The sequence below is a fragment of the Artibeus jamaicensis genome, unplaced genomic scaffold (genome assembly GCF_021234435.1).
Source record: "Artibeus jamaicensis isolate MK-2021 breed Jamaican fruit bat unplaced genomic scaffold, CSHL_Jam_final contig_3214, whole genome shotgun sequence".
NCBI lineage: Eukaryota > Metazoa > Chordata > Mammalia > Chiroptera > Phyllostomidae > Artibeus > Artibeus jamaicensis.
Genome location: NW_026521760.1, coordinates 1,166,232 through 1,189,527, shown reverse-complemented (window position 1 = coordinate 1,189,527; position 23,296 = coordinate 1,166,232). Strand labels below are relative to the sequence as shown.

Sequence of the window (23,296 nt, the reverse complement as noted above, 5' to 3'; positions counted from 1 at the left end):
TAGATCAGGGGCGTCAAACTAATTTTCACTGGGGGCCATCAGCCTCACAGTTGCCTTCAAAGGGCTGAATGTAATTTCAACTCCTTAACAGTTAAAGAGTAGTTACATTTGTACAGTCCTAAAATTATTTCAGCCCGTTGAAGGTAACCGTGAGGCTGATGTGGCCCCTGGTAAGAATGAGTTCAACACCCTTGATCTAGATTATAAAATTTGATGATATACATTTGCTTTTAGTATCCCTTCATAGTTACTTCTGTAAGTCAGTAATAATGTATCCTCTTTCATTCCTAATTTTAGCTCAATCCTTAATTGAGCTAAAGATTTGTCATTTGAACATGTTTTCAAAGTATCAACTTTAGTTTCATTACTTTTTTTCTGTTGGCTTTCTATCCTTTTTATTTATTCCCAGTCTAATATTTGTTGTTTCCTTTCTTCTGCTTGCTTTGGGTTTTGCTTCCCCTTCTTTCTTCTAGTTTCTTAAGGGTGAAGGTTAGCATATTGATTTTAGATCTTTCTTTTTTAATATAGGCAGTTAACCTGCAGTTTTATGTTCTTGTGATGTGTTTATTTGGCTTTCTTATTGAGGTAATACTGTCATTGAATGAGTTAGGAAGTTTTCTTTCCTTTGTTTTCTGAAAGAGACTGTGAAATGTTAGTATTATTTCATGAAATTCGGCAGTGAAGCTCTTGTAACTTTTCCTTATGGGAAAATTTTTGAATTAGTATTTCAATTTCTTTACCTGTTTCTTTACCCGGAATAGACCTATCTATTCCATTTTCAAATTTCTTAAGTCAGTTTTAGTCATTTATGTCTTTCTAAAGAAAATGTCTATAAAGTTGTTCATTGTGTTGTGTTAGAATCCTTTAATTTATGTATGGTCAGTTGTGGCATTTTTTTATTATTTTGGTAATATGTATATTGTTGTTCTTGATCAGTCTAGCTAAAGGTTTGCTATTTTGTTGATCTTTTCAAAGAACCAGGTTTTGATTTTATTTTCTCTATTTTTTTTCCTATCTTGTTTCACCTGTAATCTTTTGTGTTACTCCTTGCTTTGGATGTGGTTACTCTCCTTTTTTTAGTGATCCAATGTTATGTTATCTATTTGTGATCTTTATTCTGTTCTGGTAGAAGTGGAATTATAGATGTCCTTTTAAACACTGCTTTTTATGTATCCCATAAAATGTGACGTGTGTATTTTCACTATCATTCAATAAAAAATATTTTCTAATATCCCTTGTGATTTTTTTTGACATTGTTATTTAGAAGTGTGCTTTTTAACTTCCAAATGTTGGAGGTTTTCCAGGATTTATTTTTGCTATTGATTTAATTGGATCTTGCTTTCTTTATCTAGTTTGACAATGTCTGCTTCTGGTTCACATTTTAATGTGCTTATTGGTGTGGTAAGACTTACATTTCCCATTATGGTTCATTTTTATATAACTCCTAGCTTTTTAATTCTGTTTTCTACCTTCAGTGCCCTCTTTTGTATTAAATAATTATTTTTAATGTATGCACATTTAATTTCTAGTGCAACTTTACCTTTGAAAAAATTATCTTCTAAGTGTTTGGTCTGGAGAATACAGGCTACATTTTAATTTACCACAACCAACTAAATACAATCCAGTTAATACCAATTTGCCTGTGACAAACTGTAGAAATTTGTTCTAATGTAATTCTATTCCTTCCTCCCTTTTCTGCTATTGTCATATGTATTGTAGCTGTACATGTTATAAACTAAATAATGTATTTTAATACTTATAACTTTATACAATTTATGCCTTTGTAAAAAATATCAATGAAATAATGTTTCACAGTCTTTCACATTAACCCACAATTTTACCATCTGATGTTATTTTTCTTTTAGCTTGAAAAGTTTCCTTTATTATTAAAGACTGCTCTGCTAGTAACAAATTCTCAATCTTTATCTTGTCTTCAGCTTTAAAAGGGATGGCTTTATTTTGCCTTCAATTTGAAGTATAGTTATTCTCGATACAGAATATTTGGTGGACAATTTTTTTTCCAGCACTTTGAGTATTTCATTCCACTGACTTCTGGCCTCCATTGTTTCATTGATGCTTTACCTTTATGTGATGAGTTACTTTTCTCTTGCTGCTTTTAGTTTTTTTGTCTTTGTCCTTTAATAGTTTGATTGTTATGTCTGGATATCTGTCTCTTCATATTTGTTCTACTTGGGGTCCTTTGAACTTCTTTGATGAGTAGATTATTGCTTTTCATCTAATTTGGTATGTTTTTGCCCCTTATTTCTTTGTATATATATTTTTCTACTTGTTATTCTGTCTCCTTCTGGGATGCTAATATATGGTTATGATTGTCCCAAATGCCAATGAGTTTTTGCTCATTTTTTAAAAGATTTTATTTATTTCTCTTTAGAGGGGAAGGGAAGGAGAGAAGGAGAGAAACATTGATGTATGGTTGCCTATTGTGTGTCCCCTGCCAGGAACTGGCCTTCAACCCAGGCATGTGCCCTGACTGGAAATTAAGTGCAGTCCTTTGGTTCGAAGGCCCGTGCTTAATCCACTGAGCTACACTAGCCAAGGCAGTTTTTGCTCATTTTTTAAAAATTTTTTTTTTTGTTTTTCCAAATTGAGTAGTGTATGTTAAGAAATAAAAGGAAAGTAAGACAATGAATAAAAAAAAAGATTCTCAATATTTTTGAACAAAGTAGAAATTTTGAAGTTAAAAAGTCCAATATACAAAAAGAAAATTCACTAGAGGGCCTTGAGAGCAGATTCAAAATGACCTGTAGGAAGAATTGGTAAATTAAAGACAGTTAAATATGGTTATCTTTGGTTCTTTAAGTGTATTTATAATAGCTGCTTTAAAGACTTTGTTTAAATCCAACATCTAAGGACACTCAAAATGTTGCTGTTGACTGTTTTCTTTTCATATTTCATGCCTCATAATTTTTGTTAAAAAGTGGATATCTTAGAACATATATAGTAGCAGCTCTGGATTTTGATTTTGTAATCTCTGAATGTTGTTCTTGTTGATTTGTTTATTTGCTGGTTTCTTTTTTAGTAATTTGGCTAAACTTAATTCGTTGGCATCAATCTCCTTTGTAATGTATGGCCACTGGTATATCTGGGTTTTTATTTTAATATTCTTGTTTTGAATTTTACATTTGGTTCTCTGGGACTTGCCCCTGTCTGTGTGTAGCTTAAATGATAAGCCGATTCTTGGGCAGTGGTTGTGCCTAAACATTTGATGTCAGTAAGTCATCTCTAATCTTCCTGCTGTGTCCCCGCTTCTGCGTTTCTGCTGGACACTTTCACATTTCCTCCACGCATGTGATTGTTCAGCCTCAGGAATGTGTGGCTAGTTTTGTTTCTCTTTAGTCTCCATTGCACATACTTAGCCTTAGCCAAGAATATTTTCGCCCCAATTTTGACAGTGATTTTGGACTAATAGACCTGTTTGGCTCTCCCTGCTTGCCTGCTTCTCAGGTTATCACTTCCACTAAGACACTGCTGAGTTAGACATCACCTACCACTCAAACAGAGGTGACCACCCTTTGACCACAGTAGAGAAATTTCCAGTCCTGTGATCTTCCCCACCCTGGAAGGACCTCTGTACAGTCTAAGCTGTGATTGATAGAGCAGCTCCAGGCCAGAATGCCACAGGGCCCTAGTGTTCTTACCTAAAGATGAGCAATTTTTCCAGTGTAAGTGTTTCTCAAATTGTTATATTCCTTTGGTCAATTTCTAGAACACCAAAATAGTTGTATTTGTCAATTTTGTCTAGCTCTTTAGTTTCTTTTTTGGAAGGGTATTTGCTGATCACAATCAGCCATACCCGAAAGTCCTGTTTTTGGTCTTGTGTGATGTATACAGTTTTTTCCTTTATTCTCTCAGGATGATGAAAATTTATACGTTCTATTCACTGATTTATCTCTGTTTTCTTTTGGGGTAAATTTTTATTTTACATTGATCTCAAATGTGAAAAAAAAAGATTTTTTTCAAATGCCCAGTGGTCCTTGGCTGTGCATTCATATTGGAAAAGAAAAAAATAAAAAAGCTGCCTGGAAATTATATTTGGATGGTACTGATTTGACTTACATGGTTTGCTGTAGAGTGACTAGGTGGGGAATCATTAGTTTACTGGAAGTCAACTAAAGGCCAGAATGAGGCCAACTTCTTTTTGAGGGCATTCAGATCCACACTCTGTTTTCTACTTTTCTAGACAATTCATTTCCTCAAACACAACACTTCTCTCGTTTACTTATTTTTTTCTTATTCACAGTCAGATATTTGACTACAGATAAAAAGAAAGCAGTTGCTTGCACAACAAGATAGGGAAGGGAGATTCAGTGTTTCTTGGACAAATCTTCAATTGATTGCATATTTTAGCTCCAGTTCTTACTTCACACGTCTGCCAGGGGTATCTGGTTTATTCCCTTCATTGCAGTGCTCTGCGCAAACATTCTGTAATTTGGCTTTTCCTGCTATTTCTCCTGTGAATGTTTATACATCTGTCTTACCTTGTACAAATTTATAGGGGGAGCTTGCTCATTATCTTCACTGTTAATGGGTTCACATCCTCTCCCTCCACCCCAATATACACTTTTATGATCTTTTTAAGGGGATCTCTGGAGGGAGATGGAGAAATATACACACTGATTGATGTTTCTAATGAAAAATTTTGTGCGCATATTTTTAAAGGATTTTTAATTTATTTATTTTTAGAGAGTGGGGAAGGGAGGGAGAAAGAGAGGGAAACATCTATGTGTGGTTGCCTCTCGTGAGACCCTACTGGAGACCTGGCCTTCAACCCAGATATGTGCCCTGACCGGGAATTGAAGTGGTGACCTTTTGGTTCGCGGGCTGGCAGCACTCAATCCACTGAACCACACCAGCCAGGGCTTGTGCACGTATTTTTAAATAGTTGTGATGAAGTGAGTACCTGCTGTCTTGAGTTCTGTTTTTACTTCTCCATTTAAACATATTCTACATTGCCCTACTTCTTCATAATTACTGTTTGTAGTCAATTGTGAACTCATTTTTAATGAAACAGTTTACTGGGTTTTTATGATTACTATAATGGTTATTATTTTAGTCAATGCCTCCTTTTTTTCTTTACCCTTTCCACCATTCCATCATCATGTATATTTACCTTTCCTCAGGTAATAGTGTTAATGAACATTGACAGTTTGTGCAACAGTAGGTGTTAATTTTTTCCTTTGGTCAAGCTGATTGAAGGAGAGCTCTCAGGAAGAACAGTTTACCCTGGAGCAGACTGACCTTGTCACCAGAAACGTAATTTTAGGTATTTATGAGTTTAAAAAAAAACCCCTGTGATTTTAGCTGTGGAGTTAGGCTATGGACTGCACCTCTAAAATGGCTTCCCCTCATTGGCACCTCCACATTAGTTCTTAAGTGGAAGTGAACCACATCCCTTGTAGTAATAATTCCTCTGTTTCTGCTTTCCTTCAGATTTATTTCACAAGTGCTAAAAGTTGTCCATGAGGGTTCTTATCTGTATCTGATGAAATATACATTGGAAATCAGCTTGGGATAGTAGATGTTAGTAACATTCAAGCTCTTGTGTATGTCAGGCACCAAAGAAAAGCCAAAAATATGAGGACAATGAATAAATGTCAACAGAAACACAGAATCTTCTTCACATCAGTTTTCTGGTCAACCTAGGCCTGCCTAACCAAAAGATCATTTTGGCTGATTGTAGATAACAAAATGTTCTTCTCTATTAGAAGGTATATTTATTACTTCATTGTTTTTTCTTTTAGTAAGGTGAGATGAATAAGAAGTATAATTTTGGGAATGAGGCAAAACTAATTATTTGTACATGATGTAAAACTACAGAAAAATTGACAGTTTAGCAAATATCCTGTATAAAAACGTCAGTAGACAAAACTATACAAATATATTTATAAACACAAACGAAAAAAGCTTTAGTAGAGAGATACTATTTAAACTAACATTCAAAATATGAGATACATAGGAAAACATCTAACATAACGAGACGCACAAAACTCCCATGGGGAAGACAGGGAAGCATTGTCATGTAGTCAGTAGGACCTCAGTAAGTAGAAGGATATAAAATATGCATGACTTGTAAAAGTCAACGTTTTATGGATTCTTAATTAGTGAAATCTCAGTCAAATTTGTGCCTATATTGATGGAAAAGAGAAAATACTTGACAAAGGATTCTAAAATTATATGGAAAGACAAAGGGTCAATAGCTAAAAATAACAGCAGTGTACTTTGGTGCAGGGAAGGAGAAACAGACTGGTGGAAACTCACTAGAGAAAGTGTGTCCTGTGGACCCACCCACAGCATTGGTAGCATTACCTGGGAGCTTGTTAGAAATACAGAATCTCAGGCCTCAGCCCCAGATCAGTTGAGTCAGATCTGTTTTAACCCAGAAGAGTGGGCAGAGGATGGTTTTAATACACTGTTACGGGTCAACTAACTGCTTGCTCTATATTGTGCAGCACTCCCTTGTTCTCTGTGACCTGCATTTCTCTAGAAACATTTGAAAAATCAATGAAAATGTTTGAATATTTCTTTTTCTAGGAGCCTTTGTTACCCATGTGCTTGTAAGCTGTGGATCATCTTGTTAATAAGCTTTTCTAAGGTACTCCAACGGAAGCGTGTCTTTTTGTATCTTCAGCCTCTCTTGGATTGAGGCCGCATGTCATAACCTAATGAGAGTACTGCCACTACCGATGTGGAGAACTAATGTTGTAACTGTGACCCCTCTATTGTGACAGTAATAAAGTTTTATCTAATTATTTTATAGGTGCATTTTGTATATTTTGGGAAAAAAACATGCTCTGCCAAAAATCCTAAAGAAAGGGCAGCTTTTACCTGACAAATCGGAAGGAAATAATTTTCCACCTACTTAGGATTAGAAGACCAGCTCATTCTTAGCATCTTCTGAAACAAAATTAGGTAAGAAATGTTTTCCTTCATATTCTGAATAATTTGTACTCTGCCAACTTCATTTCCTTGAAGGCTTCTGCAGTTCTATTCCTTTGGCCTCTAACAGAAATGCAGTTCACATTTTCCCTTAGGAAGTTAGCTTGCTAGCCAGCTGTCAGCCTCATGATGTACCTGATCTCCCGTGTCAGGGGAAGCACAATTCAATTTTAAACTAAGTCTGTACAACAGTGCAGCAGGGCTGCCAGCGTGTCTCTTTGTTTTCTTTGTTTCTTTCTCAGACAGTCTTCCTTTACCCCAACAGTATAGTTTTATTTTTAAATCCTTTGTGTGAGATGAAACCACCACTAACTATCTTTGCATGTCTTTAGTTAAAAATCAATGAATTGATTGAAATAACCTGTAACTATTTCTGCAACCCTTTCTCATTTCTAGAAAATAAAGTACGATTGCTTGTTTAACTTATGACTTGTCTAAACATGTTGAAAGCATTGACTATATGGCATAACACTCAGACCCTGAGAGGGAACTGTGACAAGTTCAGTCAAAAGGGAAAGAGGAATAATTTATAAAAGGCACTGCAGATAATGATGCCAGCCAGTTATTTTAAAATGCATCCATCTCACCTTTTAATGAATTAGATTTATCAACAGAATGTTTTATGCACCACTTCTGATACAAGTGGCACTCTAGGAATCGAGTGCTTTGAGGTTGGCTTCTTCAAAGCTTTACGAGTATCTTCAATTCAAAGATATTTTTTAAATAATAGATATTTAAAAAATACTGAGGTTGTGACACAAACACCAAATGACAATATTCAGGAGTTTCAAAGCAGAAGCTGACATGCCATCACAATTTCACATAGTAACTGTTTTTAAATTAGGAGTGTAACGGGCTGATTTGGGGATTGTGTGTCAGTTTAACTTTAAATTTTCTTGTTGTTTTGGTTGGTGTCACAACCTTAATGTCAGCTTTTTCAAATAGGTTTCCACATTTCCTTTGGTTTGGGGTCATTAAAAAATGCATATGTTAAATCTAAGAGGCATAAATAGGTCACACTGAAGAGGAATTCCTTGCTTCTCTGGCGTTGAAAGACAGCTAATACCTGCCTTGTAAGTGGAAAAAGTTAGCTGAGGCATTTAGTGAATTTCTGTTTTTCAGAAATTTGATTCAGGCTAATATAAACCCAAATAGCAAGGCATGATGTTGGTATAATTCAGTTCACACTCTATTATTCTTGCACCATTAAGGCTAACCATTTGATCTTGGTGGTTATCACCTCTGTAGATCTTGGTAGTTCATACTCTTAACATCTGTAGATGTTAAGAATCACAGTTCCCACAATTGCTATTTTTTTCACCAAAGTTATGAGTTAAACTTGATAATTATTTCATTTGAAGATTTCTTATTCAGTGTACTTGAGTATGGGTAAACCATGCCTTAACAAATTTCGTATGGCAGACATTTTTATAACACACTGTTGTGCAGATTTCTGAAAATAAAATCTTGCTCTCTAAAGTAAGTAACACTTGTTACTTGTGGAATGAGTTTTTTAGCTGCCACACCAGACATCAAAGGAGCAGCCCAGGAGTATTCTGGAGGGAAAGAAAGAAAGGGAAGAGAGGAGGGGGATAATAATCTACTTACCCAAATTCCTGTCCTTTTTTGATTCTTATCTGTCATGATCTGCCAGAGCACGTCTACATTGCCTATGCTGAATGTAGTTTTAATTTAGAGAAATGAACATCAGAATCTATCACACAGTTGTCTTTTTTCAGCATCTGCATTAGAGAAATAAGAGATGAAAAGAGAAGCAAATTGTTTATTGATCTTATCCTGCTGACTCATGATGATACTGACCAACCCAAAACACTTCCATAGCTCATCTCCTCCTTGATTGAACCACCAGATTTTATTCTTCCTGCTTTTTGTCCATGACTGGGCAAACATCAATAATCTTTGTTTCCTAGTGTACTTCATCTCCTATCTCTTACACATACACATGTGTGTGTATCTTTATTTTTCAAACAGTGTTGAATTCGAGAAATTTCTAACAGTTTTCATTTAGAACAGCGCTGTGGAATTTTGTTTTCATTCCCAGCCCTAACTTTACTTTTCCTACCCCCTGGGTCCTCCCATATCTCATCAGTATTAAATTATCAAAATTCTAACAAGTAGTGTTCTTTCTGAGCCCCCGTCCTCAACAATAAGAGGTAATCATACTTTATTGTGTAGTGGTTGGAAAATGTATACACTTGTGTGTGAAGGTTTTAGCTAAGTTTTCCAAACTCTCTCTGCACTAGTGCCTTTGTTTGAACAAATTTTTAAAATCATTATTATTGTCTATACTAATACTAGTTCAGATTTCTATTTGACAAAAATAAGATTTCTAACCAAAAATTCAGAGGAAACTTTCTAAATTCAGAGGAGAATATTCAAATAAATGAATTATAACTCAGGGTACATGTGCAGTATAAAATTTTTTTCTGAGAGAGAAATTAAAATATTCACCGTAAACATTATAGGCCAACCCAACTTCTTGCAAATTAGAGCAGTTTCATATTTTCTTATTTAGTGAAGCTGGGTTGTTATTCTAACTTATATATTTAATGTCCTTCAATGAACAGTCATGTTCTAGTGACTGCCTGGAAAAGAATGATGAAATTTTGTGTGTTGTTTCTGTTACATCAGTCAATTCTGTAAATGGCTAACAGGGTACAATAAAAGCTTTTAATAATTTTCTGTAATAGTAAGGTATAATGTGTATTGAGTACTTTCTATATGCCAGCAACTGATCTAATACACTCCATGGATTAGTTCATGTAATCCTCCTAACAGCCTTTTAATGACCTCACTATTTCATAGATGCTATGCAGGCACATGAAGAGAATGTTACAAAACTAATAAAATAATGAAGCTGGGATTCAGACACAAGTAGTGTAACCCCAGAGTTCATACTCGAAGCCCTCACTGCTCTAAGTAATGGTCTCCAGGCCAGCAGCTATTACCTGGGAATTGTTCGAGATTTAGAATCTCAGGTCCCAACCTAGGCCTACTGAAGACTTACATTTTAAACAAGATTTCTAGGTTATTGGTAGCTTAAAGTTTGGGAAACACACCTCTAAGTCACTGTGCTAGCCTGCCCTTATAAACAGAATTAAGTATCTTTTAAAACAAATTTCTATTTTTATTTATAATGTGTTACTGAAAACCCATCTTTATGCTCTTTGGGATATTCCTATCATAGATAAAGTACCTTATAATAAAATCTAGTAACTGAACATGAGTAGGGATCTAAAGTAGGACCCCAGTTACCTTGAAGTCAATTGTATAAAGAATAGGAAAAAAAATTCCCGATTATAAACAGCAACTCTTTCTGCATAGCAACTAATTACTTCAACATCTGAGACTTTCTATCAATATAATCACAGTGAGGCAAATTGCCTTTGAGTACACTTCAGAGACAGGCTGCGTGGATTTGAATCTCAGTTCCTACTTCTAGCTGTGGGACCTCAGGAAAGTTATACAGCTTCCTGTACCTCAGCTTCATCATCTGGGAAATGAAGTCTAAAATGATGCATCACAGGATTGTGGTGAAGAAGAAATGAGTTAATCCAGGTAAAGGATTTAGAACAGGGCCTTATATGGGAAAGTGCATAAATGTTAGCTACTGTAGTTGTTAGCTATGGTTCCTATCTTGGAATAGGAATAGATTCGAATCTTGACTATCACTTAGCAATAAACTGACAAATATATATCTTAGCAGAACTCATCACATAAAGGCATACTTTTGCTGTTAAAGTCTAAATTACAAACTTCAGTTTTTACATTTTCTGAAAACTATTTTCCTGTGGCACTTTCTCCTTGTGAGTTCTGCTAAATGTCACTTGATTGTGATATTTAACCTGTTAAGTCCAGTGAAATCAGTTCAAAATAAAAATAAAATGTGTTAACAGTATACTGAGTTTTTTAATTTATGTGCTTTTAAACCGAATAAAGGTAATGATGTAAGTCCAGTTGGCCAGCCATTTGCATAAGCAATACAGAAAAATTAGATGAATAAAGATGTTTGTTTAAAGGATGAGCACTCCAAGAAACTTTTTTGTTTCCTTCAGGATGAACACAATTCTGAAATTAATCATTGTAGTCTTTAGGAGAATAATGGTTTTGTATGCAGGCACTCACCTAACAGCTCTTTAAGAATACCTCTAATGTGTAAAGTAAAATTGCATGTGTCTAAAAAATACCGTTTTGAAAGCTGATTTGTTAAAGGCACTAAGATAAAATACTCGGTGAAAAGAATGTCCTCAGAAACTTTTATATTGCCAATTCCAGGACCCACCTCCAGAGAGTTCCAATTCACTGGGCCTGGAATGGGGCCCAGGTATTTGAATTTTTAACAAGTGGCTGAGGTAATTCTACTTAAATTATTCTTAGAGTACACTTTGAAAAACACTGCAGTAGAGGCAAAGGCACAAACTGAAAGAAGCTTTTGTTGACTACTCATTCCTCTTTTCAACATTGTCCTCTTTGATTTTTGTTTTTCCCGTCTTCTGATCCTGCTTTACTGAATCTTCTTTGGTCTTTCTCCTACCTCTTATTTGTATTCTGCATTCCAATCCTTAATTTTCTTCTTTTCTCCTCTCTACCCTTTCTCAAAGAACATCTCTTCTGGATTTGTCAGTTGTACTTTTGTAGATAGTTGTAGAAAATGACCACAAAGATCTCTTTGTAATCTAAAAATCTTAGCCACAATATACATATTTAAATCAATTTGGAGGTTGTGTGCAGCATTAAAAGAAAAAGTAGTGGGAAGAGAAAGAAAAAGACTAGAGTAGAATAAAATGAAAGTACCAAAGGTAAGTAATATTTCATGAATCTTTTGTTTAGGTTTTGTGCATTCACACATACACATTAGACTGCAGTGTACTTCTTTTAATCTGGGTCTCCTAGTTCAAAAAATTTGAAGGAGACTGTCTGACTCTTGGTGTTCTGAACTTCAGTGAGACATTATAAGCACTATGTTTTCTCATGTATTTCCCTCCCATTCCTCCTCCATCTCTATTCTGGACATTTCCATTCATATAATCCACTCAGAATTGTCATGTCTAGAACTGAATTTGCAGTGCCTTATCACTTTTTCTTCCTAAGTTTTAAAAATATATTCATAAACCATCATTCTGTCATCCAGATGAAAGTTTCAGAATTTCCTTTGTAATAATTTATCCCTTGCCACATAAAATTCCCTATAGCCTCATCTTGTTGCCCTTGCCTGTTCTTGGACTCCAGCCAGCAGAAAACCTTATGGACAGCCATAGTAGTTAGCTGCTCCCCTGCCGGCCTTTTGAAGGCTAGCATGAACATGCGCTGGATGGTATTTTTGGCTGTCTTCAGCAAGACTGTATGAGCCTTTGACCACAAGCATGCCCTGCTCTGCATGATGCTCACCTCTTTTACTTAGTCACTACTGTCATGAGTGGTCCTTCCCTGCACTGATTTTTATTGTCCAGGAAGGACCACACCCTGGCTTTTACCTTTTGCTAGTTTCTAGCGACATATCCACAAATTTTCTGCCTCCTAACAGGACCTTATAATTTCCAGTTGTCCTGCTTGGTCTTTCTGATGAGGTGGGTCTAAAGTTGAAGCTTGTTGATGCCTGGGACGTGTTACACCTGCTTGGTTTTCTTTCAGCTATAATTTCCTGCCTCAGTGACTCCAAGCTATCTAATTTATGCTCTGGAAATTCTTTACAAAAGCTGTTTTTCCTTTTCTCATGACCTCATCCTCTTCCTATTCATCATGTCCTTCAATTGGATTAATTGATCATCCTCCTAATTCATATTCCCACTTCTATTTTTTCTCCCCATGCCAAACCATGTATTACCCTGTTTGATCAATATTTATAAACACTGGTCATGTACTGCCTTAATTAAAAACATATGACTCCCTGTTTTATACAGGATAAAGTTCAAATGTATTTTTCTTAGAGGAAAAAAGCAGGGTTTAGCATACCTAGCTGGCCATAGCATACTTCTTTAATTTTATCTTTCACTGTTTTCATCTATAAATTGTCTGCTCCAGCTTCCCCAGACAGTTTCATTTATGCTCCGGGGATGTTCTCATCATTTGAATTACCAGAGACCCCTCCCTGCTGGTGGTATTTCATGAATCTGGAGCAGGTCCCTGTGGCTAGGGTCTAGGAGTGGAATCCCAGTATGCGCAAAGAAAATTCAAGATAGGGACCTAATTATACATTGGTAATACGCACCTGAGTAAAAGCCCTGGCTGTGGAAGAGAGGGAAATAAGTAGTAGATAAACATATTCTTTAATTCTCTAGTTATTGTCTGTCTAAGGCTTCTTACGTCCTTCCTTCAGTAGTTATGGGATCATTCCCAGGATTGGAGAACACGTGAACCTATATATAGTGAGAGACTAAACGTCTCCCACTGTGGGTCCTGTGAGCTTTGGGGAAGATCACTGGGCTACTACCTTTAGAATGCACTGTTGATGGGATTGCAGACTGGTATAACCACCATGGAAAACAGTATGGAATTTTTCCCAGAAAACCAAGAAAACTGGAGAGGTTTTAGAGAAAAGGGGGCCCTAGTACTTTGTCAGTGGGATTGCAGACTGGTACAACCACTATGGAAAACACTATGGAATTTTCTAAGAAAACTAAAAATAGATTTGCCTTTTGACCCAGCAATTCCACTGCAATGATTATATCCTAAGAACCCTGGAACACCAATCCAAAAGAATCTATGCACCCCAGTGCTCATAGCAGCACATTTTACAATAGCCAAGTGCTGGAAGCAACCTAGGTTCCCATGACTAAAAGAATGGATTCACAAACTATGGTACGTACACACAATGGAATTCTATGCAGCAGAAAGAAAGAAGGAGCTCCTTCCACTGAGCTACCCTTTGCAACAGCTTGGATGGAACTGGAAAGCATTATGTTGAGTGAAATAAGCCAGACTGTGACAGACAAATACCATATGATCTTACCTTTAACAGGAACCTAAATAACAAAACAGTCAAACAAGCAAAATATAACCAAAGACACTGAAATAGAGAATAGGTTGACAGTGTCCAGACGGGAGAGGGGAGGGGATTTCGGGGGAAAAGGGGAAGGGTTTACAGGAACAAGTATAAAAGACACATGGACAAAAACTAGGGGGGGCGGAAATGGGAGGGAGTGGGGGAAGGCTGGGTGGCTGGCCTGGGATGGGCGTAAAACACAGAAAACTACTTGAACAACAATTAAACTAAAATAATAATAAAAAAAAGAATGCCTTCATCTTCCATTTTCTTGGCAGCTTGACTTCCCAATCTTCATCTACCCATAGGGAACTTCCCAATACAGGATTCTAGGTCATTTGTTACTTGTTGCCACTCAGTTAATAGTAAACTAGTTAATATTTTGTAATATTTTTATGCTTTTATATTTTTTGCTATGTGTCACAAATAAAACATGCCTATTATAGTAAGTTCAAGAAAAAATAGACTATAAAGAGTAAAAATTTCTTTTTCCCTTTCCCTTTATAGTTCTGTCACCCATAGATTTTCACTGTTAATAGCTTGTCGAGTATCCTTTCTGATTTTTTGGGGTGGTTTTATGTTTTTTAAACAATTATTGTACTGTATTTGTAGTTCTACAACTTACTTTTTAAAATGGAATAATACAGTTTTCTGGAAATCTTTCTGGGTCATGCCACACAGAACTAGATGATCATTTTTCATAGGTACATAAGTTCCACTTTATATATGTCGTATTGTCATTTAAAATAGCATTCATAATGACATCCTGTTATACAACTTACCCAGAATCATTTCATTTCATGCCTTTTGTCCTGATATTCTGGTTTACTATTTGTCTCAGATTTTTCTTTTTTGAATGAAGTATTATTTAAAAATTGCATGTAAATAAACTAGGTTAGATTTAGGTAGACCTGCACTTTGTATCTCCACATTGTGCCGTGATCTCATATGTGCGATGTCAGTGTAGTGAACAGAATTCTCACTTTAACATATGGTTAAATTGGCAATGTCTCATTTTTCTTTTCCAGCTCCCTTCCAGAAGTAATACTATAAGCTAACACTTTTTTTTTTTTTAAGGGCATCATGAAAGGTACTTGCTGGTAAAATGATTGCACTCTGGCATGAACAGTTAGGTACGGCTAACTTTTTCAGCTTTTGTGTGACGGTGATGGCGGAAATATTTGATGCTACCACCGCTGGTCACTTAATGTGCCAGCCAGTTCTACTAGACACATGCCGTGGTCCATGGATTGTACAGTTTTTCAGCCTCTATTTAATCTTGCCATACAGTGAGTGCACTAAATGCTGTTGCTACAGGGGTTTTATCATATATCATGTAGTATAAATCTACAACTACCTATTTATTGTATTGTTAGGTAACTGTTTTTTATTTTGTAATAATCCTTTTGATGACAGTAATCGATAAAAACAGACAGCAGTGCACATTTAACAGTTAGTACTGAATTTCCTATGACTTGCTGAAAAGAATTCATGTATAACTCACATTCGATGGGGGATGTAATGACATCCCTGATCTCATGAAAACAAGAAGACATCCGTCTGCTGGAGATCAGCATCTACTACACAGCCTTGTTTTAAGACTGCGCCTGCAAATACTACATTTTAATACTTAGCTGCAGAAGGTATATTTGTGTACCCCTCTGTGAAACATGAGATTTAGATTAAGTGATGGTTCTAAATTGATATCACACAATTTCAGTTTCAAGTTTTCATGTGCATGTATGAAAGGTAAACAACAGCTTTTAATATATTGGCTCATTAAAAAATTCTATCAACAATTAAATGATACCAGTTTTACTTCAGTATCATTGAATATTTCTAATTTAGAAAATCAATTCCAATAGCTCAAGTGTTGTGTCTAATTCATGGTATCAAAGCATTTAGAAATTCATTCTGTAAAAGGTGAAACAGCAAATGTTACATACTGTTATAATTTGAAATACAAACTGCAACATGGTAAAATTATTTGGTCTTGGTGATGTTAAAATATGTTGTGGTGGAACATGGCATCATAAACATTTTTTAAATAAATGTAAAACCTATGGAGAAAACTGTACTTGGAATATGTTGTGATACACATTCTAATTCATAATAGCATCCAAAAATCTGGAGAATCTACCAAGCTAAGTAGAAAATGTAGTTGTCAAAAAGTACAAATGTGTTTATACATAGACATGATAACCAACCTACAGATTTTTGTGATTAGACTGATAAAAAGAAAACAAAAATAATTTAGCCATGGCAGTATACATTTTCTCTCTTTGGATTTGAGAAATATTTGAGACTTTAAAAAATTAAAGTCTCTGTTAGAAAATTTTGCTCTGAACTTAACAAATTCATTAGGTAGCTTAGCCCCTCAAGGAAGATATTTTGAACAATCTGTTGAAGGCATTGACAATTTAAAACTTACTAAGCCTAAAATGTAACTTGGAAAAATATAAAAATAATACAATAATATAAAAAATACATTTTTCAGAAAAATAACTGACAGAGACAACTAAGAAATTGATTAAAAGTATATGAAAATATATCCAGAATCATATTCCTATATTTAATATTCAAATAATATTTTTACTTTTGTAAGTACAGTTATAAGATTTTTTAAATGCTATTTTTGAAAAAATACATAATTATATATAGGCCCACAATATAATAAAACCACTCAATTGGTTATTATATATACATTTCAAAAATTATGTAATTTAAACTATTTTCAGTACCATTTTCACTCAAAAAAATATCCTGACTTGGATGATAAATGATATGGTCCTTTTATGTGTATATGTGTCCTTCTCTCTTCCTCAGTACAATTAATTTTTCCCTATTCAATTGCTTTTTATTTATACACAACTGTAATATTTGTACTTCAAGCCCATTTCTCCCTAGAAATTAACTCCTTCCTTTGATTTCTGTCTGTCTCTTAAGAGGATGGCTTTTCTCCTAGTCACTTAGACTTAAAAGCTTGCTGCACCAATTCCTCTCTCTGTTTTACAAAGATCATTCTGGTGGTAGGACAGAGAACGAGTTAGAAGGAGATGGTATGAAATATAAGGGAGACTCATTAGGAAACTGCTGCACTAATTCAGATGATGGAGTTTTAACCTACTCAGGAGTAATAGGAGATGAATGGATATGAGAGGTAAAAGGCAAGACTGATCCTTTGGCTATGATATGGTGAGATAATGTTGGAATGTGGGAGATGACTGTCACATTTCTGACTTGAGTATATAGATTGATAGTACTGCTGCTCACGATCATAAGGACCTCAAGAAAATAAAGAAGTTTCAGAGAGCAGATAGTGCAATTGATTGGGAGCATGTTGAGTTTGAGGAGCCTATGTGGCTCCAAGGGAGTTCTGCTGTTTAGAGTTTGTGGATGAAATTGTCCAGTCAGAAGACCAAGGGAAAGAAAGAGCAAAGAGGTGGTAAAGGAAACTGAGCTGCAGTGTTCAAGGTGGAGTTGGGGGAGAAATCATGCTGGAATAGCCAATGGGTCACCTTTGGAGAAAGAAGAACCTAACACGAGAATCAAGTGTAGCAGGGTGGAACACTTGATAGACACTTGGCGATTATGAGGTTCCCATAACTGTAGGGGGAATGTAGTCCTAGCATAGACAGGAAACCCTTCCAGAAATACTTTACCATTTGAAACTTTTAGACTTAAGTTTAACAAATCAAACTTCCAAGATATAATAGTCCTTAGTATGGTTTACACTATAACTTTTATTCTAATACTCTACAAACATTTATTTTCATTCTGGCTTTTTGGAAGGTTTACATTGTGTGTATACTAAGTAATGTGTCTACACATTAATTAGTGTAGAGTGGACTTTTTTAATATGTGTCGAGAACATCAGATTTATTATAATCGGATACGTAGAACTATTTTAGAAATTTGACTTTGAAATCAGGTCAGTCTAAAATGATGTAAAAATCTCTTTAAATTTCATTCTTAGAACCTGTTTTTGCATGGTATCTTGGAGTAAGATTTTAACTTTTATATTTTAGTTTTACTCAGCTGTTACTTTTAAAAATTACATCAAGTTGTGTTATATATATTTAGACATGTTTTAGTCATTAAAACACCTAATGTAAGTAGTTTTTATTCCTGAAATCTATTCCTTCACATTATCTCTTAAGACATTCATTTTGATCCCTCAGCTTTAGTATACAATTTATCTTTTAGTATAAAAATGTTGGGTTCTTTCATCACAATTACAGTCATTGGTCTGATAATCCTGTGAGTCAGTCTACACAAAACAAGAAGCTCATATCAAACTCCTGGCAGGTTTAGTTAAAATTAAAATTCATGCTCAACTGTAGAGATTGTCAAGTGTGGAAATAATATTTGTCCAGCTGGACAGCTTTCTTTTGTAGTTGCTAAATGAAAGTTGAGATTCTGTCTGCTCCTTGAAAGCTTCTGTGTCATGAAGGTAATTTGGACTGTTTGTGGTTTGACAGGGATTATTAAAATCAGATGAAGTGAAGGGAAGCAAGTGTGAGAAAGCAAAATTGACACTGACACTCTCTATTATTTGCAGCTTGAATCATGATGACTATGTTGATATGATAGATTCACTGCTGAGATATGTTAAGCAGCAAATAAAGTGAAAAGCAAGTATAGTGATGGATTTTTAGATTTAACATGAAGAAATCCGATACTCACTTTCACTGATTGCCTTTTAAATAATATTTTTAGGTCATTTTATATGAATTTACTTTAACCAGTAACAAATTACCTTATTGAATTATAGAATTAAAAAGTTTACTGCAAAGGCAAGATGAAAGAAATAGACCACATGATAAAAACAATAGAATTTTAAAACTAAGTTTTAAAAGAATATTATTATTTAATTGTTTTTTTTCTTGATGGAAACAAGAAAGCATTTTAAGGCATCACATTTAAATTTTATTTGATAGTTTAAATGTTAAATCCTGATTTTTCATTACAAGTATATTTTTGTACCATTCACAATTTCTAAAAAATAGTTTGTTGTTAAAAGGGACTTAACAGTTTAAACCATAATTGTAGATAACCTTTTTCTGGTTAAAGATAATGTACAAATTATGTTATCATAGTTATATGTTGCCTACAAATAGTATTATGAGTACTGATAAAGTTAATGCCCTCCACGATTGTGATTTTCAACTAAAACCATCCTTAGTCGAGGGAGTTATAGTTAGGAAGCTATTTCAAGACGTCAGTTAAGGATAGTAATAGTAGAAAAATATAAGGAAACGTGAAGAATTATTTGTAAAACAAAAACAAGGTAAAGGGCCTGGAGTTGTCCTGTGCATTGTAGAAGTCCTTCAGTGAAAAGATCTGATTCGGTTTGTAAAACATGAAGTCTGTTGCCAGTATGTAGTGTGGACACCCACCTGATGTTCTGTAATTTAGTTCAATTCAATGCTAATATTAACTATTTGGACTTAGTGCAAACTCCACAAGTTAAAGGCTCAGCCCCATGAGACTGCCCCCCACTTCAGACATAGCCACAGGTGGGGTCTTCGAGGGATACTGACTTCTGCTTGGCTGACTACAAATTTGGGGATTCCTGTAACTCCCCTCTAGTTCCTTAATTCATTGGAATGATTCACAGAACTCAGGAAAGCACTATACTTCTGATTACAGTTTTATTAAAAGCATACACTCAAGAATGGCCAAATTAGATGCATAGGACAAAGGAAGGTGGGGGAAATGAGGAGCAATACCCAAATACATATATATTTTATTATACCACAAGGTGTAAATCCCAGAGGCCACACAAGAGGTTTTTTTTTTTCTTTTTTCCTTTTTTCAGCAGGCAGGAAATAACATCAATTTGGATGTAGTGGTAGTAGACAGAGGGAGAACATTTTGAGAGAATTTGGTGACCATTAAGGCACTAGAGAAAGAAAGGGTCAAAGAATCTGGTGACTATTGAAGGGGTCAGCAAATGTTTTCTGTCAAGAGACAGTATATATTTTAGGGCTTATGGACCATATATAGCCACTGTATAATCTTCTGTTTGTTTTTATTTTTGCAACTCATTAGAAATGTAAAACCCATTCTTAGCTTACAGGGCATGGAATAAACAGACTGCACCATCATTTGCTGATACTTCATACTAAGGTACTAGGGTAAGGGAGGGAGTGATTAGGTAGGTGGTGACCCCATAACAGAGGAAGAAAAACCAGATTTAGGAAAATTTTGAATTAAACTTTGGACATGTTGAGTGCAAGGGACCTTTTGAATCAGTGAAGTGAAATTGTCTAATAAGGGCTTGGAAATAAGCGTGGGGGTTTTGGAAGAAGAACTAAGTTTAGAGAGACAGACTGAATTTCTATCATCAAGATAGTAGGTGAGAAGCATGTTGAATACAGTGAACACTAAGAATGCCAGCATGAAATGAATAAGAAGAGAAGAGAAAGATTTATTCATTTTCCTTTCCCAAGTCAGGCAAGGCGGAAGGAAATTTCTGAAGACTACAAAATTAGAACTAATAGAAAAAAAGTTTTTTCTGAGGTCTAAGGGGGAGAAAAATCCAACTAATAAAAATAAAACAAAATTAAAAAATTAAAACTCTTCAGAGAAAAACACACATCTACTCTGGTAAAATTACATGAGAAGAAGGCAGTGGCTTTGAATGACATGCTTAGGCAAAGTATTGAAAATGAGAAGCCAGTCTAGAAAGATCCCTGTGGTGTTCGATGTCAGTGTTCGATGATGAGATGAGAGAGGAGCCAATCCAGATATTTATTAGTTTAATAAAAAGTTCTTTGGTTAATTGAAGCAAGAAAGAAAGAAAAAAGAAAAAGTGGCTGTTGGCAGTGCACTTCCTCTTGGAAGGCTGGAGTTAACTTGATCAGTTTACCGCCAGTGGCTCTCTTTCCCTGCCTTTGCTCCAAATTTCAAAATTCATTTTGAAATTTGAAATAGTGTGAATCTGATGCTTCAGCTTGGGTCAACTGTTTAACCCTGGAACAATTCGTTACCACCAGGAAAGGTGGACGGGTCCTCTAGCATAGAAATGGACAGCATTGTATATCTGTATATTTCAGATTAAAAAGAAGAAGAAATTTTGTGAGCTTGCCAGCTACCTAAAGTGGGGACTCTTACCCAGAGCACATGAATAAATGTGTGAAAGACAAGAAGAGAACTGGGAACCCATAATACTTAGGAAGATTGGCAAGAGAGGACAACTTCAAAGAAGAAGTAGGTGTCAGTTCCAAATAGTGCAGAGATTAAGTATGACAGGGACTGAAAAATATTTTGTCAGTTTCAGTATAAGGACAGAGGCAGAATCCAGATCACTCTGGGTTGAGAAGTGAATGAGAGGTGAGAATATAAAATTAGGAACTATGGACTGCAATTTTAATGTGATGGGCTCTGAAAGGAAGAGGGAGGTGTCCGATGGTGGGTTTTGTTGGTTTCTAACGAACAAGAAACTTGAACTTATTATAGTCAGCTGGAAGGGATATTGATACTATAGCACATGATAATTGATGGAGCAAAAGCTCCAGAAATCATAAAAGGGTATTTCAAAGGAGACATTTATCCATCAAATTAATGTTAATAACATTGTTAAAATTTAAGAGGACAGTATCACATTAATATGGCTAGCTAATTAATATTAGTAAAATTTCAGGAGAAATTCTTAAACCTTTGAACCATATTTTAAGAACCCTAAGTCTTTTAGAAGTACCCATTTATATACAAGGTACATGCTAAATTCAAATTATTCTAATCTAGTTATTAAAACAAAGTTACTTAAAATGTAGTTGACATCTCACAAGCTATGTTTGTTGTTATTCTCATTGATACATAGTACAGCTGCTTTTCTTAAAGTGCTTCATCTCTTAAACTTTCTACTAATGCAGATGTACTATTTTCTTAGTAAAATTACTAAGGTTTTACTACACTTGAAACTTCATTAGTTAATCATTGCTTCCATGATTTGTGATATTATTTCAATTTAATCTCAAACTATGATAATTTCATGATTTTAAAATCATGTGAAATGTTTGCATGCAAAGTTATAAAAAATGAAGAAATTAAAACTTGTTTTTACATATCATAATCTCACTGTTACATTAAAGCAAGAGATGGCCAGGATTGCATATTGAAGATAATAAATAGTTATCAAAATGAAAATATTTTCTAGAAAGAGAAGTGCATTGAAAACTAAAGACAGCAATGTCATATTTGGTGAGTAAAGCATATGACAGTTAATTCTGTTTGCTTGTCAAGCTACAATAGCGTATGCTGACTGAGCCTGTCAATTTCTACTTCATACATACACATATATACCAGCACATCACTAATAGAGGAGCTACAATGAAATATTTTGTATTTTATTAAAGGGAATTTTAATAGCTGTAGTATGTTAATATGAGCAGTTTGGGGCTCTATATTAATAGTCTAGCCCATATAATTATGATAATAATAACTTCCACAGTTATTTATGGAAAGTGTAGCAGTCTGGAGGAAAACCTAATATACAGGTGAGAGTAGAAAAATAAAATGAGTAGAATAACAAGTTTTTAAAAATTTTCTAGTATAAGATTTTAATGCATAAGGTATTCTAAGTGACTGTCAACAAATTGAGATCTCCCCATGAGTTGCTTCTCAGTCTCTGAGGGAAGATGATATATTAAATTTTTAACTTCTAGTAACTGATTAAAAGAAATGAATTACTGACAATTCTGAAGTATCACAATGGAAGATCTAGCCTTAAAAAAAATGGAGGGGAGATTACATAGATTCCATAGTGAAGAAATGGTTTTAAGAAATGCTGTCAAATATATAAGCCTGTAAACAAATCAACACATGTAAGAGGTAAAGTATTTTTTTAACTATGGCTATATACACAGAGACATTTTATATTTAGCATTGCAACTAAGGATAGATGTTGAAGCAGCCTGAATCCCAGCTTTGCTACTTCCTATGTCAGTGATTTTGGGCAAATCATGAACCTCTCTATGACTCAGTTTCCATATCCTCCGTATGGAGATTATAAATTTATGTTTGTGTGTGGGGATTGTTTTATTTTGTTGTTCTTTATTATTTATTTGACTTTATTTGATTTTTTATTGAATTCATTGGGGTGACATTGGTTCATAAAACTATACCTGTTTCAAGTGTGTAACTCAGTAACACCTTGTCTGCACACTCCATCCTGCATCTGTCGTCCCAACAATGTCTCTTTCTGTCTCCTTTTTCTCCTGCTTTTTCTGTCTCCACCTACCTCCACCCCCTTTTCCTCTGGCTACCACCACACTGTTATACTGTGGTCTGTGTATATGTGTGATATGCATGTGTGTGTATGTGTGTGTG

The 23,296-nt window shown here is 35.0% G+C and overlaps 1 protein-coding gene across 4 annotated transcripts in view; it reads left to right on the top strand.

The window, feature by feature from the left end:
• The window catches only part of KIAA0825 (KIAA0825 ortholog), a 412,101-nt gene that overhangs the window by 16,390 nt on the left and 372,415 nt on the right, over positions 1–23,296 (top strand). The window contains exon 2 of one of the 4 annotated variants that reach the window (XM_053663574.1): positions 6,779–6,930. The exons of the other annotated variants lie outside the window; for them this stretch is intronic. The gene's annotated coding sequence lies outside the window, so the exon portion shown is untranslated. The remainder of the gene's footprint in view (positions 1–6,778; positions 6,931–23,296) is intronic. 4 annotated transcript variants of the gene reach the window in all.